Consider the following 18,749-nt stretch of genomic DNA (forward strand, 5'->3'; position numbering starts at 1 on the left):
CACCTCAGTGTAGAGTGCGCCAATGACATTGAGAGAAGAATTCATGTATGGATGCCTTCATAAATTTGCACCATTAAATCATTGGTTGGGATCCCTTCCAGTGTGATCCATAAGTTTTAAAACTGTAAAATTGTCCAATTGTGGAAACTATACCACGACCACACAATATTTTAAAAACAGAATGTGGCTGGTTAATCTCACTCAAAACAATTCGCCTATGTATTAATTCCTGAATCTGTAGGTATGTAAAAAAAATCATATTTAGTAAGGAAGTAACTCGAGAAAAGATCCTCAAACTAGCCCATAAAACCGTTGTTTACAAGTTGGGAAAAATACCCTACTTTGTCCATTATCCCTTGAGGTTTATCGTTATATAATTTCTAAAGTAAATGTTTATTTTAAGGAGGCATATGCCCAGGAAACTGGGAAAGATTAAGAGTATGAACCATGGGCCTGATGTACGAAATATGGGTGGAAAAAGAACAATAATTTTGTGACCAGTAAAGAATTCTAAGAACTGACCTATGTAATAGTAAGTAAGTAAGTCAGTTTGTAAAATTCTAATTCAGAGTGGGCCACAGTTCGATCTACCGCATAAATAATAGTGAAGTAGATCACAAATTGATATTCATTCTGATTGGTGGCCATCACAAGGATGGTGGCCTATAAGGGCCAGTAGACCACCATGTCTGTGATCGCCTTTAGATTAGGTAAACGTTTCTTTAAAAAAATGCACATCATTTCTATTATTTAAAACCGATTCTGTTTCGGGAAAAAACTTTTATTTCCCAAAGAGATTGTTTAAGAGTTGGCAGTGGTCTCCTAGACCTCTTCTCTTTGAGAATGGGTTTCTACTTCAACGTGGAAGTCCACCATTTTTCAATGGTTTGCAACCAATTTTCGGCCACAAAACATTGATATATGTCATAACAATTTGTTATTTGGAAGGTCTGACTACAACATGCCTCTTCTAAATAGCAAATCTGTTTGGGGTTGTAATCCCATTTCAGGAGTCAGTAAAAGTTTACCGATTCCTTGCATGTGATTGATACGTAGGAACAACCTACCGATTTTGCAGGCACAAGCATCTTGCCATATTTTGCAGTCACAAGCATCTGAACCATATTATTTCAGTTCATAATAAATGCTAGAGGTAGGAAATTTGGTTGCTGTTCGAGTGGGGTGAAACCATGCTCAAGCACTGTCTACAATCCCTGTCAGGGTGAAACACCAGCAAACCCCAAATTAACCTGTGCTTCACAACTGGTAGCTTGGCAGAAAGCAGGCAACCCTTGCTCCGCTGTAGACGCTCGACTGATGAGTGTGTCGCTGTGTGTGTAACCCTGAACCCTTGCTCCGCTGTAGACGCACGACTGATGAGTGTGTCGCTGTGTGTGTTACCCTGAACCCTTGCTCTGCTGTAGACGCACGACTGATGAGTGTGTCGCTGTGTGTGTTACCCTGAACCCTTGCTCCGCTGTAGACGCACGACTGATGAGTGTGTCGCTGTGTGTGTTACCCTGAACCCTTGCTCCGCTGTAGACGCACGACTGATGAGTGTGTCACTGTGTGTGTGTTACCCTGAACCCTTGCTCCGCTGTAGACGCACGACTGATGAGTGTGTCGCTGTGTGTGTTACCCTGAACCCTTGCTCTGCTGTAGACGCACGACTGATGAGTGTGTCGCTGTGTGTGTTACCCTGAACCCTTGCTCTGCTGTAGAAGCACGACTGATGAGTGTGTCGCTGTGTGTGTTACCCTGAACCCTTGCTCTGCTGTAGACGCACGACTGATGAGTGTGTCGCTGTGTGTGTCATCCTGAACTCTTGCTCTGCTGTAGACGCACGACTGATGAGTGTGTCGCTGTGTGTGTTACCCTGAACCCTTGCTCTGCTGTAGACACACGACTGATGAGTTTATCGCTGTGTGTGTTACCCTGAACCCTTGCTCTGCTGTAGACGCACGACTGATGAGTGTGTCGCTGTGTGTGTTAGCCTGAACCCTTGCTCTGCTGTAGACACACGACTGATGAGTGTGTCGCTGTGTGTGTTACCCTGAACCCTTGCTCTGCTGTAGACACACGACTGATGAGTGTATCGCTGTGTGTGTTACCCTGAACCCTTGCTCTGCTGTAGACGCACGACTGATGAGTGTGTCGCTGTGTGTGTTAGCCTGAACCCTTGCTCTGCTGTAGACGCACGACTGATGAGTGTGTCGCTGTGTGTGTGTTAGCCTGAACCCTTGCTCTGCTGTAGACGCACGACTGATGAGTGTGTCGCTGTGTGTGTTACCCTGAACCCTTGCTCTGCTGTAGACACACGACTGATGAGTGTATCGCTGTGTGTGTTACCCTGAACCCTTGCTCTGCTGTAGACGCACGACTGATGAGTGTGTCGCTGTGTGTGTTACCCTGAACCCTTGCTCTGCTGTAGACGCACTACTGATGAGTGTGTCGCTGTGTGTGTAACCCTGAACCCTTGCTCTGCTGTAGACGCACGACTGATGAGTGTGTCGCTGTGCGTGTGTTACCCTGAACCCTTGCTCTGCTGTTGACGCACGGCTGATGAGTGTGTCGCTGTATGTGTGTTAGCCTGGCTCTTGCTCTGCTGAAGACGCACAACTGATGAGTGTGTCGCTGTGTGTGTGTTAGCCTGACTCTTGCTCTGCTGTAGACAGGCACAGGTGGGCGATTGGCTGTAAGTGGATGCCAATAGTAACGTCTGTGCACATATGTCTGTGTGACTGGAAGCGTGACTCGGTGCAATAGTATTGCAGTGCAATTTATTTTGAATGTGCGTGTAACCATGTTTGAGAGGCTGTGTGCACGAGACAGCCATGCAGTTATGCACATAAGCGGATGTGAGAGTGAAAGAGAAAGTTATGCAGAGTGAACCATCGTGGGCACTTTTACTAAGCACCTAAACCAGAACAGAAAAACGCGGCGCCCCTGCAGAGTACTCAAGGGGGAAGGGGAGGGGGTGTGAGCTTTTTAAGTCCTGCAGAGGGCTTTAGGCCACACAATTATATCTTCAGTTTGTGCGACTGCGCAGATAGCCATGCACGTGCAGGCGCGAGCTACAGTGTTTGCATCTGCACTGTTAATGATCGTGCATGCCACTTTGTAAGTGGCATCAATCCCCAGAATACCATAGTATAAGATCAGTGACAGAATAGCGAAAGGTAAGTGCAAATAGGCATGTATTGATTTACTATTCCTAACGTCATGTCTTCGTACCTTGAAGATATAAGTACGGATAGCATATATATATGGAGTAAGATGTTGAATATCTCGACTTATATACCTCTTGATATTTTGGGATCGATATTCAGGGCGCACAACAACTCTGTATGTATGTAGTTGTTAGCAAGAACACTTGTCTAACTGCAAAATGGCAAAAATGTGTGACTGAGTGTCTACAGGAGATTCACAAAGGGCCTTGTTCAAAATGTTAAATTTACACTTCTGTGTAAGTTTATGATTGTTGGCTATTCACATACAAGTAGTATCTTTAGGATGTATGACGGTACAACGCGTACCGTTACAACGCGTACCTTTACGACGCAGGTTTAACAACGCAAGTCGTTACAAAGACTTGCGTTGGGGGGCGCTGGATAGTGAATGGTTTAATTTACTATTCCAACTCCAGTTCCCGTGGATAGTAGGGAAGGTGTTGGATAGTAAATTAAACTATCCCCTATCCTAGAGCGCCCTCCAGCGAAAGTCGTTGTAATGACTTTCGTTGTAAATCCTGCGTTGTAACGGTACCGCGTTGTAAGGGTTCCGTTGTAAAGGATGTTTCCCCTATCTTTACGACTGCAGAGTCTCCACACATAAAAAGATAACACATGTCTCTGTTTTAATGTGCAGGAACTCTAATCATTAAGATACTACTTGTAAAACACCTTTGTGAATAGCAAACAATCGTAATCGTACACAAAAGTGTGCATGTACCTTTGTGAAGTGGGCTTAATATGCATACGTATATGCCTATATGTGTGCGTGTGCCTGAGCAACACTGTATAGTACATATAACATTGCGCCCCTCCATTTGTCTGTAACTAGGTGTTAAGCCAATAGTACTCGTAAGGATGTGAGGTAGGTTGTTGGACACTAGATGCCCCGACTTGAGGGTATATGAGGCAGGCTCTATGTACGCATATACATGTGTGTGAATGTTTAGTTGAATGTGTGTTTTTTGACAGACAAACAATAACCCCATCAATAATAAACCACATATATGGTCTCATAATAAAAAATATACTTCAAAAATCATACTATGTAGATAAATACACAAATAGACGCCCAAATTCAATATGTACCCTGATAGCCAAGATAACCAATATTCTTTATAAAGTTGTCGAGTGAGCCCATTACACTCTGTTTCGCCATCATCCTATAGTGCATTACATGAGGATAGTACACCCCTGATTATAAGCTGGTGGTAAATTATTACAGTCAGCCACATCCTGCTGACACATACGCAAGCCACGGCTATTAAACACAAAGACAGCAGATGCATTGCCCTTTTCACGACACAGAAGCCCCGCAGGTTTAGGATACAGAGCCACGGGACAGACCACGCCAAGGAACTAAAAAGATACACCCCACTGGTGCCTAAGCTGCGGCCATAATGCAATCATGTGCACACTAGGGGCACTGTAAAAGCAGCAGCAGGGGCTCCAGCCACAGTTACACACCCAAACAGAAATATAATAAAGCCTGGACATTCAGAAACCACTGCTTTTTCAATCAAGGCACCTCAGTGTAGAGTGCGCCAATGACATTGAGAGAAGAATTCATGTATGGATGCCTTCATAAATTTGCACCATTAAATCATTGGTTGGGATCCCTTCCAGTGTGATCCATAAGTTTTAAAACTGTAAAATTGTCCAATTGTGGAAACTATACCACGACCACACAATATTTTAAAAACAGAATGTGGCTGGTTAATCTCACTCAAAACAATTCGCCTATGTATTAATTCCTGAATCTGTAGGTATGTAAAAAAAATCATATTTAGTAAGGAAGTAACTCGAGAAAAGATCCTCAAACTAGCCCATAAAACCGTTGTTTACAAGTTGGGAAAAATACCCTACTTTGTCCATTATCCCTTGAGGTTTATCGTTATATAATTTCTAAAGTAAATGTTTATTTTAAGGAGGCATATGCCCAGGAAACTGGGAAAGATTAAGAGTATGAACCATGGGCCTGATGTACGAAATATGGGTGGAAAAAGAACAATAATTTTGTGACCAGTAAAGAATTCTAAGAACTGACCTATGTAATAGTAAGTAAGTAAGTCAGTTTGTAAAATTCTAATTCAGAGTGGGCCACAGTTCGATCTACCGCATAAATAATAGTGAAGTAGATCACAAATTGATATTCATTCTGATTGGTGGCCATCACAAGGATGGTGGCCTATAAGGGCCAGTAGACCACCATGTCTGTGATCGCCTTTAGATTAGGTAAACGTTTCTTTAAAAAAATGCACATCATTTCTATTATTTAAAACCGATTCTGTTTCGGGAAAAAACTTTTATTTCCCAAAGAGATTGTTTAAGAGTTGGCAGTGGTCTCCTAGACCTCTTCTCTTTGAGAATGGGTTTCTACTTCAACGTGGAAGTCCACCATTTTTCAATGGTTTGCAACCAATTTTCGGCCACAAAACATTGATATATGTCATAACAATTTATTCTTTGGAAGGTCTGACTACAACATGCCTCTTCTAAATAGCAAATCTGTTTGGGGTTGTAATCCCATTTCAGGAGTCAGTAAAAGTTTACCGATTCCTTGCATGTGATTGATACGTAGGAACAACCTACCGATTTTGCAGGCACAAGCATCTTGCCATATTTTGCAGTCACAAGCATCTGAACCATATTATTTCAGTTCATAATAAATGCTAGAGGTAGGAAATTTGGTTGCTGTTCGAGTGGGGTGAAACCATGCTCAAGCACTGTCTACAATCCCTGTCAGGGTGAAACACCAGCAAACCCCAAATTAACCTGTGCTTCACAACTGGTAGCTTGGCAGAAAGCAGGCAACCCTTGCTCCGCTGTAGACGCTCGACTGATGAGTGTGTCGCTGTGTGTGTAACCCTGAACCCTTGCTCCGCTGTAGACGCACGACTGATGAGTGTGTCGCTGTGTGTGTTACCCTGAACCCTTGCTCTGCTGTAGACGCACGACTGATGAGTGTGTCGCTGTGTGTGTTACCCTGAACCCTTGCTCCGCTGTAGACGCACGACTGATGAGTGTGTCGCTGTGTGTGTTACCCTGAACCCTTGCTCCGCTGTAGACGCACGACTGATGAGTGTGTCACTGTGTGTGTGTTACCCTGAACCCTTGCTCCGCTGTAGACGCACGACTGATGAGTGTGTCGCTGTGTGTGTTACCCTGAACCCTTGCTCTGCTGTAGACGCACGACTGATGAGTGTGTCGCTGTGTGTGTTACCCTGAACCCTTGCTCTGCTGTAGAAGCACGACTGATGAGTGTGTCGCTGTGTGTGTTACCCTGAACCCTTGCTCTGCTGTAGACGCACGACTGATGAGTGTGTCGCTGTGTGTGTCATCCTGAACTCTTGCTCTGCTGTAGACGCACGACTGATGAGTGTGTCGCTGTGTGTGTTACCCTGAACCCTTGCTCTGCTGTAGACACACGACTGATGAGTTTATCGCTGTGTGTGTTACCCTGAACCCTTGCTCTGCTGTAGACGCACGACTGATGAGTGTGTCGCTGTGTGTGTTAGCCTGAACCCTTGCTCTGCTGTAGACACACGACTGATGAGTGTGTCGCTGTGTGTGTTACCCTGAACCCTTGCTCTGCTGTAGACACACGACTGATGAGTGTATCGCTGTGTGTGTTACCCTGAACCCTTGCTCTGCTGTAGACGCACGACTGATGAGTGTGTCGCTGTGTGTGTTAGCCTGAACCCTTGCTCTGCTGTAGACGCACGACTGATGAGTGTGTCGCTGTGTGTGTGTTAGCCTGAACCCTTGCTCTGCTGTAGACGCACGACTGATGAGTGTGTCGCTGTGTGTGTTACCCTGAACCCTTGCTCTGCTGTAGACACACGACTGATGAGTGTATCGCTGTGTGTGTTACCCTGAACCCTTGCTCTGCTGTAGACGCACGACTGATGAGTGTGTCGCTGTGTGTGTTACCCTGAACCCTTGCTCTGCTGTAGACGCACTACTGATGAGTGTGTCGCTGTGTGTGTAACCCTGAACCCTTGCTCTGCTGTAGACGCACGACTGATGAGTGTGTCGCTGTGCGTGTGTTACCCTGAACCCTTGCTCTGCTGTTGACGCACGGCTGATGAGTGTGTCGCTGTATGTGTGTTAGCCTGGCTCTTGCTCTGCTGAAGACGCACAACTGATGAGTGTGTCGCTGTGTGTGTGTTAGCCTGACTCTTGCTCTGCTGTAGACAGGCACAGGTGGGCGATTGGCTGTAAGTGGATGCCAATAGTAACGTCTGTGCACATATGTCTGTGTGACTGGAAGCGTGACTCGGTGCAATAGTATTGCAGTGCAATTTATTTTGAATGTGCGTGTAACCATGTTTGAGAGGCTGTGTGCACGAGACAGCCATGCAGTTATGCACATAAGCGGATGTGAGAGTGAAAGAGAAAGTTATGCAGAGTGAACCATCGTGGGCACTTTTACTAAGCACCTAAACCAGAACAGAAAAACGCGGCGCCCCTGCAGAGTACTCAAGGGGGAAGGGGAGGGGGTGTGAGCTTTTTAAGTCCTGCAGAGGGCTTTAGGCCACACAATTATATCTTCAGTTTGTGCGACTGCGCAGATAGCCATGCACGTGCAGGCGCGAGCTACAGTGTTTGCATCTGCACTGTTAATGATCGTGCATGCCACTTTGTAAGTGGCATCAATCCCCAGAATACCATAGTATAAGATCAGTGACAGAATAGCGAAAGGTAAGTGCAAATAGGCATGTATTGATTTACTATTCCTAACGTCATGTCTTCGTACCTTGAAGATATAAGTACGGATAGCATATATATATGGAGTAAGATGTTGAATATCTCGACTTATATACCTCTTGATATTTTGGGATCGATATTCAGGGCGCACAACAACTCTGTATGTATGTAGTTGTTAGCAAGAACACTTGTCTAACTGCAAAATGGCAAAAATGTGTGACTGAGTGTCTACAGGAGATTCACAAAGGGCCTTGTTCAAAATGTTAAATTTACACTTCTGTGTAAGTTTATGATTGTTGGCTATTCACATACAAGTAGTATCTTTAGGATGTATGACGGTACAACGCGTACCGTTACAACGCGTACCTTTACGACGCAGGTTTAACAACGCAAGTCGTTACAAAGACTTGCGTTGGGGGGCGCTGGATAGTGAATGGTTTAATTTACTATTCCAACTCCAGTTCCCGTGGATAGTAGGGAAGGTGTTGGATAGTAAATTAAACTATCCCCTATCCTAGAGCGCCCTCCAGCGAAAGTCGTTGTAATGACTTTCGTTGTAAATCCTGCGTTGTAACGGTACCGCGTTGTAAGGGTTCCGTTGTAAAGGATGTTTCCCCTATCTTTACGACTGCAGAGTCTCCACACATAAAAAGATAACACATGTCTCTGTTTTAATGTGCAGGAACTCTAATCATTAAGATACTACTTGTAAAACACCTTTGTGAATAGCAAACAATCGTAATCGTACACAAAAGTGTGCATGTACCTTTGTGAAGTGGGCTTAATATGCATACGTATATGCCTATATGTGTGCGTGTGCCTGAGCAACACTGTATAGTACATATAACATTGCGCCCCTCCATTTGTCTGTAACTAGGTGTTAAGCCAATAGTACTCGTAAGGATGTGAGGTAGGTTGTTGGACACTAGATGCCCCGACTTGAGGGTATATGAGGCAGGCTCTATGTACGCATATACATGTGTGTGAATGTTTAGTTGAATGTGTGTTTTTTGACAGACAAACAATAACCCCATCAATAATAAACCACATATATGGTCTCATAATAAAAAATATACTTCAAAAATCATACTATGTAGATAAATACACAAATAGACGCCCAAATTCAATATGTACCCTGATAGCCAAGATAACCAATATTCTTTATAAAGTTGTCGAGTGAGCCCATTACACTCTGTTTCGCCATCATCCTATAGTGCATTACATGAGGATAGTACACCCCTGATTATAAGCTGGTGGTAAATTATTACAGTCAGCCACATCCTGCTGACACATACGCAAGCCACGGCTATTAAACACAAAGACAGCAGATGCATTGCCCTTTTCACGACACAGAAGCCCCGCAGGTTTAGGATACAGAGCCACGGGACAGACCACGCCAAGGAACTAAAAAGATACACCCCACTGGTGCCTAAGCTGCGGCCATAATGCAATCATGTGCACACTAGGGGCACTGTAAAAGCAGCAGCAGGGGCTCCAGCCACAGTTACACACCCAAACAGAAATATAATAAAGCCTGGACATTCAGAAACCACTGCTTTTTCAATCAAGGCACCTCAGTGTAGAGTGCGCCAATGACATTGAGAGAAGAATTCATGTATGGATGCCTTCATAAATTTGCACCATTAAATCATTGGTTGGGATCCCTTCCAGTGTGATCCATAAGTTTTAAAACTGTAAAATTGTCCAATTGTGGAAACTATACCACGACCACACAATATTTTAAAAACAGAATGTGGCTGGTTAATCTCACTCAAAACAATTCGCCTATGTATTAATTCCTGAATCTGTAGGTATGTAAAAAAAATCATATTTAGTAAGGAAGTAACTCGAGAAAAGATCCTCAAACTAGCCCATAAAACCGTTGTTTACAAGTTGGGAAAAATACCCTACTTTGTCCATTATCCCTTGAGGTTTATCGTTATATAATTTCTAAAGTAAATGTTTATTTTAAGGAGGCATATGCCCAGGAAACTGGGAAAGATTAAGAGTATGAACCATGGGCCTGATGTACGAAATATGGGTGGAAAAAGAACAATAATTTTGTGACCAGTAAAGAATTCTAAGAACTGACCTATGTAATAGTAAGTAAGTAAGTCAGTTTGTAAAATTCTAATTCAGAGTGGGCCACAGTTCGATCTACCGCATAAATAATAGTGAAGTAGATCACAAATTGATATTCATTCTGATTGGTGGCCATCACAAGGATGGTGGCCTATAAGGGCCAGTAGACCACCATGTCTGTGATCGCCTTTAGATTAGGTAAACGTTTCTTTAAAAAAATGCACATCATTTCTATTATTTAAAACCGATTCTGTTTCGGGAAAAAACTTTTATTTCCCAAAGAGATTGTTTAAGAGTTGGCAGTGGTCTCCTAGACCTCTTCTCTTTGAGAATGGGTTTCTACTTCAACGTGGAAGTCCACCATTTTTCAATGGTTTGCAACCAATTTTCGGCCACAAAACATTGATATATGTCATAACAATTTATTCTTTGGAAGGTCTGACTACAACATGCCTCTTCTAAATAGCAAATCTGTTTGGGGTTGTAATCCCATTTCAGGAGTCAGTAAAAGTTTACCGATTCCTTGCATGTGATTGATACGTAGGAACAACCTACCGATTTTGCAGGCACAAGCATCTTGCCATATTTTGCAGTCACAAGCATCTGAACCATATTATTTCAGTTCATAATAAATGCTAGAGGTAGGAAATTTGGTTGCTGTTCGAGTGGGGTGAAACCATGCTCAAGCACTGTCTACAATCCCTGTCAGGGTGAAACACCAGCAAACCCCAAATTAACCTGTGCTTCACAACTGGTAGCTTGGCAGAAAGCAGGCAGGCTAAACTTAAAAGCAATGTTTAAAGTATTTGTGCAGCTAACACAGAATAATAGATTACAAATTAATAAATAATTTTAGGCAAAAATGATATTAAATCCACAGTAATGCTATTTTAAAGGTTTTAAAGAAAACAAGCGCTTAGAGTGCCGATCGTGGTTATCTGGACCGGGTCAAAGTCACAAGATCAGGCCAACTGAGATGGAGCACATGCCATATACAGGAATGAGTTCAGTCCACTCATAAAGCGCCTTGTGACTTTGGCATCAAAATGCGAAATTCTTGCGTCGATCTGCGTGGGCCTTCATCAAGGAGTCGTAATCAAGGAGCTGTGATATGAGGTCCCAAATTGGGGATGCACCGCACAGTGGCAAAGTTGATGAAACCATTGATAGGAGCTTGCGGAGACTTGTGCTGCGATGCATTGGTGTTGAGGGCAAGATGTGTCGCGCTTGACAGGTGGAGGTATTGAGCTGCATGACGCTACATCACGATGCGTAGAGTTGCATCAGTGTCAAGGAGCCTGTTATGTCCCTGTAGCTCAGAACAGAGACCAGTTAACTGACCAATGGAGCCACTCTGGAGTATCTGGGTCAGGGCAGGCAGGCTGGCCACAGCAGGGCAGTCCACAGCAGCAAAAGAGTCCTTGAGCAGCAGAGCAGGCCTTTGAGCAGCAAAGCAGTTCCTGGAACAAGAGCAGACTTCACATCTGCACAGTCCTTCTTCCTGACAGAGTTCACAGGCCCAGAAGTGATCTGAAGAGTGGGTCTGAAGGTCCCATTTTTATACCTGGTGCCTTATTTGAAGTGGGGGAAGTTTCTAGAGGCTCTCCTATAAAAAGTGTTTGGAATTTCCTGCCTAGCTTCTCTGGTCCTTCTGTCTGTAGGCACAATAGGCCATTTTGAAGTACTTTGTGGGAGTGCATGACACAGCCCATTAAAGTGAAAGTGTGGCATATGACAGCTCCACGCCTCTATCAAGTCAGAGATGTTCCTTCTACCAACACTCAGACCTTCTATTGTGATGCTGTCTCGGAGTAATACACAAAAGCCAACTGCCAAATATGCCTGGCCATGTGACCTGGGAACAGGCTGCAGGCAGCAAATGGTTAAGACAAGGAAAGGCCAACTTTCTAAAAGTGGTTTTTTTTAGAATTTTGACTTAAAATCCTACTTTTCTATAAAATAGGATTTTAAATTACAATTCCTCAGACTCCATACTTGACTTCCCTACTTACCCCCCATCAAAAGGTAGCACTTATTAAATGTAAGAACGTAACCCAATGATATCCCATGGGAGTGGCAGGCCTCACAGTAGTGAAAGACAAATTTGTGAGTTGAATCACTACCAGGAAACGTAAAACTTAAAAATAAATGTCTAACTTTTTTATTACACTGCACCCTGCCTAGGGCTGTTCAGGGCTTTGCTTAGGGGTAACTTATATGTATTAAAAAACAAGGTTTAGTCCTGCCAAAATGTTTACTTTGCCAAGTCAAAATGGCAGTTTAAAACTGCACACAGGCTGCAATGGCAGGCCTGAGACATGTTTTAAAGGGCTACTTAAGTGGGTGGCACAATAAGTGCTGCAGGCCCACTAGTAGCACTTAAGTTACAGGCCCTGGGTATATGGTATACCACTTTGATAGGGACTTACAAGTAAATTAAATATGCCCATAAGGTGTGAGCCAATTTTACCATGTTTTAGGGAATTAGCACATGCAGTGTAGCACTGGTTAGCAGTTGTAAAGTCCACAGAGTCCGAAGGACCAACAAAACGACGTCAGAAAACTAGGAGGGCTGAAGGCAAAAGGTTTGGGGGGGGGGGCCACCAGTGGTGGCCAATCCACAATGGCGGAGGAGTGTCGCCTCCTCCTGCCAGCACTTCAAAAAATCTGAAAAATAAAACAGGTTTAAAATCCATGTTATCATTGTTTTATTTTTCCTTGTGCCGAGTCTTGTGGGTGGGGCCAGGGTGGTGACAGGCTGGGTGGGAAGTGCTGCGCCCTACCTTCATTGGGCATGTGGGTTTGGCCGACTGTCCTAAGCCGGCCAAACAAACATGCTCAGAGAAGCTCTCTCCAACCCAGCTGAATTGCTGGGTTGGAGAGAGAGAAGACACAGATTCCCAGTCTGTCCTGGAGCGCAAATCCTTGATGCTCAGGCCAATCCTGAAGCCGCTCTCACATGAGAGCAGCTTCAGGATTGGATGCAGGGCAGGCTGGGAGCCTGCGCCTGCCTGCAGTCCAGACAGAGCGCAACGTGATGCCAAAGGGTAGCAGGGCAGCAGGTACGTTTTGTTTTCTTCTTTTTCTGTTTGTCTCTGTCATCACCGTCCCCACCCCCATGTCTCCCCCCTCCCTTGCCCTGTCTATTTTCCCCGATACGAGCCGCTCCTAGAGACCACCCTAAGACTGACTGGTCTAACACCCCATATATTCTTAAAGTAATCCTAATGGAAATTTTGAAGGATATTGATGAAGATAGACCTCCAGGGAATTGTGAATAGAATGGGGTAGAAACAATGTCTTCATGTATCAATTTAAACATAAGCTAGCATAACCTAGCCCAGCAATATAACTTTAGATTGGGTATAGCCTATCCATCATTTTGCAAAGGTAGGCACAGATATGTATAGTCCCGTCAAGGTTTATAAAGGCTCCATGCAAAACTACAGAATTCCGATTCCCACCTCCTAAAAAACAGCCTAGGGAATGCAGAGTGCAATTGCTCAAAATTTATATAGAAATGATGGCACTATTATCATTCAGGTGAGATTACATTCGCCAATTTACCAGGAATGCAAGGAAGTGCTACACATTGCTTCAACTGAGGATGATAATTGGCACTGTTTGTTCTCGCGACCTGTGTAGAACAAGTAACTGCAAGATAAGCACACTGATGAGCAAAGTCAGTATCTCATCCTTCATATCCGATGACCATGGACCCTGAGCCTTCGGTGGATTCAGATGTTATCTAGACACTATTGCAGTAACAGTATCTCCAATATATGCACATTCACCAGCTCAGTCTGGGATCTCAGCCCCAATATGTAATGTTTATTGGACCTGTCTCTTTTTTTATTTTTTATTTTATTTTTTATTCCACAGTATAATCAAAGAAAGCAATTAAATTCTCACTTCATACAGGTACATTCGTGTAATCAGCAAACGGCCCCCATATGTCCCTACCAATCTTGCGTTTCCTCATCCCTTTAACCGCATATAGGCTGAACTCAAGATTAAATAAACTAAACATTCTATTCCTCCATTGAAAAAAAGATGGAGGTTCCACTTGTAACCAAGCAGCCGCAATACATAATCTTGCTACAGTCATAGCAATAAATATTAAATGGCGATGTTGGACCTGTCTCTTATGTGGATTTGGATGATATCCAGACACATGGCCAACAATCTGTTCTTCTGAGTAAATCTGTAGAACAGCATGCCATGGGTTAGAAAAAGATAGGTTTGTGTCTGCTGCCCCCAAAGCTCTCTCTATAAATTCCTGCTATTTAATGATATTTCTTCAATCTCAAATAGTTTACTGGTCCAACAGCTCAGTGCCCTGGCTCACAGCACATTTGACTGCTACAGAGCTTCAACCTCGATGCACCTGACCAGCTTCAGCTGTGCACTCACACTTACATCTGGCATCAATATTTCTGTGAAATAAGTTTCTTGTTTTACTTATATTATTTATGGTTACTTTCGCAACAAAATTCAACAATAGAAAAGAAGTAGTCTTGCAAGCACTTCTTCAAGGCTTCAGCTCCTTATTTGATTTAATTGTGTATTATTTTTCAACAGGTGAATTATATTTTGAATAGTGCAATGCAAATGCCCAATGCATTTTCACCTACGTGTGCCTTTCAGAAGCGTATGGGCTAACATATAGTAAACCTCATCCATAATTTAGACTTTCCACATTGTCATACAGAGTCTGCATTTCTGCAATTAGAGAAAAAACACAAAACTGAATTTGCGAAAATGACATATGCCAGATGCAACATTGACTGCACAGCGATGTCCTGGCCTAACCTCTATTCAAGAGAATATTGGGCCATGACGACAATTTAACAGCCAGAGGTCTAAAAGTGATAGGGGAAATCTGGGTATTATCAATTTAACAGGTAAGAAAAGGGTCAAGATATAAGTGAAAAGGTGGTGGGGATAGAGGCGTCCCAGCAGAGTCACATACTGTTTCCTGATCCTGATATACAACAGTTACATAGCTGAAGTATGAACAGCTGTAGATCGGTACAATATCCATATCATTTGAATATTTTCCTATGAATAATATGTTACTATGAATACCGAAGCAAGATAAACCAACCCTAAAGATGACTATTCCACCCTATTTAATGTTTTTCCTGCACTTAGCATATTCAAATAAGGGCTTGATTCTGAGAGGCAGAAAGATCCAGTAGCCAGGAGTGTATGTGTACTCCTATTGTGGCCACCGAGAAAGCAATGTTGCTGTACAAGAGACTACCAGGGAGCAACCCAAGGAGAGAATATTTTACAGTGGAGATAACAAGTTAAAAACAGCTAAGCAATCCTCCTCACTGACACAAACCTCTTTTGTATAAATCTAGGCATAGTACTCCTTAAAAACAATCACCTCAACTTTCTCAATGAGATCAAATGGCTGTCTTTAGTGTCACCTAGGCTGACTTTGTCCTTGCAACCATGGAAGCACACAACAAATATATTAAAGACAATTGTTATCAGAGCTTTGAGTCTCTCAGTCATAAATCAGCCAATGTGGGTAGAAGTTCTTCAAAAGAACTAATGTGGCTCTTGGTTTAGCAATTCCCTTAGGCATCCTAAATGGAAACCATTGGACAGGAAGAATCTGCTTGGGGAAAGTCCAATGAGTGGCTTTTATAGGAAGTATATTTTAAAAGGCAAATAAATTGTTAAGGGTCATTACTGGGCTTGGGTGAAATTAAAATTATGCAGAAATAATTTAGGGAATTTTGGTTTACACTTGTTATGCAGTATTCTCAAAATGAGGCCATTAATCTACTTTGAGTAATTACATGCCAATCTTTGTAAACATGTACTGGTAAGGCACCATTCACAAAAAAATGTACGGCAAACGTATGGGAACAGAAGAATGAAGGCACCTTTTGTTTGCAATGTTATGTTTTTTTTGCACTACCTCTTGAGTGCAAAATGTGTCCTGTCTAATTTTACCAAATTTTTGTGTAATTACAAAAAAGTTAATTACAAAAATTTCACACACTCTTATCTATCACCCTTAAAGTTTTCACGGGTGCCAAGACGTCAGACATTATTAAGTCATAATTGATTCTCCAAATCCTCCACTTTACAATGTATATAAACAAAACAGTGACTTGTCCATCAATCCGTACCTGGGCACATGCCTGTACTTCATCTAACTCAGCTTATAACTCTTCCAGAGCTGAAACTGTCTAAGATGACTCTTTAACATGGGTACATAACATTTGCACTAATTATAAATCATGTGTTGAAACCATTATGCAAGTCTGCAGATCTGTGACGAATGTAGCAACAGTGAATGGTAGAACAGGGTAAGGAAGAGAGAGAGAGGAGAAACTGGGAGATTGTGATGTAGACTCCGAGAGATGACAAGGCGAGACATACATAGCTGATGATAAATGGAGGGACAAGGTGAGAAGGCGTGGAAATAGTGAGCCTGTGCAGAATAGGGCAATTGTGGAAATAGAGAGGGGACAGAGAGCATGTGATAATGGAGGGGCATGAAATGAAGTAGGTGTGGGACCGATAGACTCACATGTATAAATGGACAGGTGGGGTAAAACGGCAGACAAAAAGCCTGCTATGAATGGATATGAACAGAGAGACCATGTTAAGAGATAAGAGACAGAGATTTTTTTCATGAATTTAGAAACAGGGGAGTTAAGAAAGAAAGAGTACTTACAAAATGTGGAGCGACACAGAAAGAATAAGAGTCAAGACAGAGAGCATGTGATGAATAGGACAGAGAGAGGATAGGACATACCGAGTTTGTGAGAAGCTGACAGACAGAGCCTGGGATGAACATAAGGATGGGGAAGGCCCCGACTACCAGAGAGCAGATGGTGATGGAAAAACAGGATGAGAAGGAGACAAGAGACAGGTAGCCTGAAATAGAGAGCCTGCAACAAACAGAGCATCAACAGAAGAATGGAAGGTAAAGCAGAGAATGTGATGAATATAGGGAAGGTGGAGCAGAGGGCAGACAAATACCTCTTGTAAATTCGCAGCCATTATGAGAAAAGGAGAAACAGAGACAATGTGATAAATTTAGGATTAGGGAAGGAGTGGAGAGAAATAGAACCTGTGATTATTGGATGGTCAGGTTGAGGAGAGGCAGAATGTGTAAAATCAATGAAGGAAAGTGATAAAGAGAGGAGTGATTGACAGACTGTGAAGAATGAGAATTCAATGTGTTGAGACACATAGATTCTCTGATCGGAGAGCCACAGGCAAGAGAAGAATTCAGAGAACAAACGGCCAATAGAGAGAAAGAGAGGAGAGACAGAGAGCGTGTGATGAATGCATGGCCTGGGGAGGGGAGAGGAGCTGAGAGGACCCTGTGATGCATAAAGAAATGGTAAAAGACAGAGAAGAGACAGAGAGCATGTGATGAATGCATGGGCCAGGGAGGGAGAAGAGCTACAGAGCCCTGTGATGCATGAAAGGACAGGGTAAGAGGGAGAGAAGAGACAAAGACTGAGAGCTTCTGATGAATGCATGGACTGGGGAGAGGGATTAGCTCTGGAGCCCTTTGATGCACGGCGGGTCAGGGCAAGAGAGAAAGAAGAGACAGAGAACATGTGCTGAATAATGGGCCGGGAGGGAGAGAAGAAGAGGAGATCCTGTGATGCATGTAAGGACAGGGTAAGAGGAGAGAAGAGACAGGAAGCATGGGATGAATGCATGGGCCGGGAGGGAGAGAAGAAGAGGAGACCCTGTGATGCATGGAGGGACATGGTAACAGGTAGAGAAGAGACAGAGAGCATGTGATGAATGTGTGGGTTGGGGAGGGGAGAGAAGGGGACCTTGTGCTGCATGGAGGGACAAGGTAAGAGAGAGAGAAAAGACAGAGAGCATGTGATGAGTGCACTAGCCGTGGAGGGAAAGGAGCTGTGGAGACCCTTACTCCATGGAGGGACTGGGTAAGAGGGAGAGAAGAGACAGAGAGCATGTGTTGAATGCAAGGGCTGGGGAGGGTGAGGAGCTGCAGCGACCCTGTGATGCATGGAGGGACAGGGTAAGACAGAGAGAGAAGAGATAGTATATGAAGAGTGCATAGGCCAGGGAGGGAGAGGAGCCGGGGAGCCCCGTGATGCATGGGAGGACAGGGTAAGGGGGAGAGAAGAGGCAGAGAGCACGTGATGAATGCATGGGCCGGGGAGGGAGAGGAGACGAGGAGACGGTGTGAGGGAGCACAGAGTATGTGATTCATAGAAGGAGGTGCTGGAAATGAGAGAAACAGAGAACCTGTCATTAAAGGAGCCAGAGGGCAGCAGTCAAAGAATGTCTGATGAACAGAGGGAACGTAGAAACAAAGGAGAACCAAAGATTCAATGACAGATCAAGGATAGAGACAAAAACAACAGCAGAGAACTGAAGGGCAGGAGAGAAAGACAGAGAACTTGAAATCATTAGAAGGAAATGAGAGACAGGGAGAACTGATGACGGTAGAAAGAGTAGACTGAGAAGGAGGGAGAGAGAAAGAGCCAGTGATCTAAAACTACAGAGAGAGAAGGAAAGCAGAGACAGAGCAACAATTACAAATACAAGTAGAGAAAGATGGGAAGTGAATGAGGAAACAGCACAAGTGGATTAATGTGAAGATGAAGAAGATGGCATGAGGTAGCCTAGGATGAAAGGAGTGACAGACAGAAGGAGAGGATAGACAAATATCATGCAATGATGAAAGGACAGTGCAAAGAGGCA

Source organism: Lissotriton vulgaris, chromosome 7 (genome assembly GCF_964263255.1).
Source record: "Lissotriton vulgaris chromosome 7, aLisVul1.2, whole genome shotgun sequence".
Lineage (NCBI taxonomy): Eukaryota > Metazoa > Chordata > Amphibia > Caudata > Salamandridae > Lissotriton > Lissotriton vulgaris.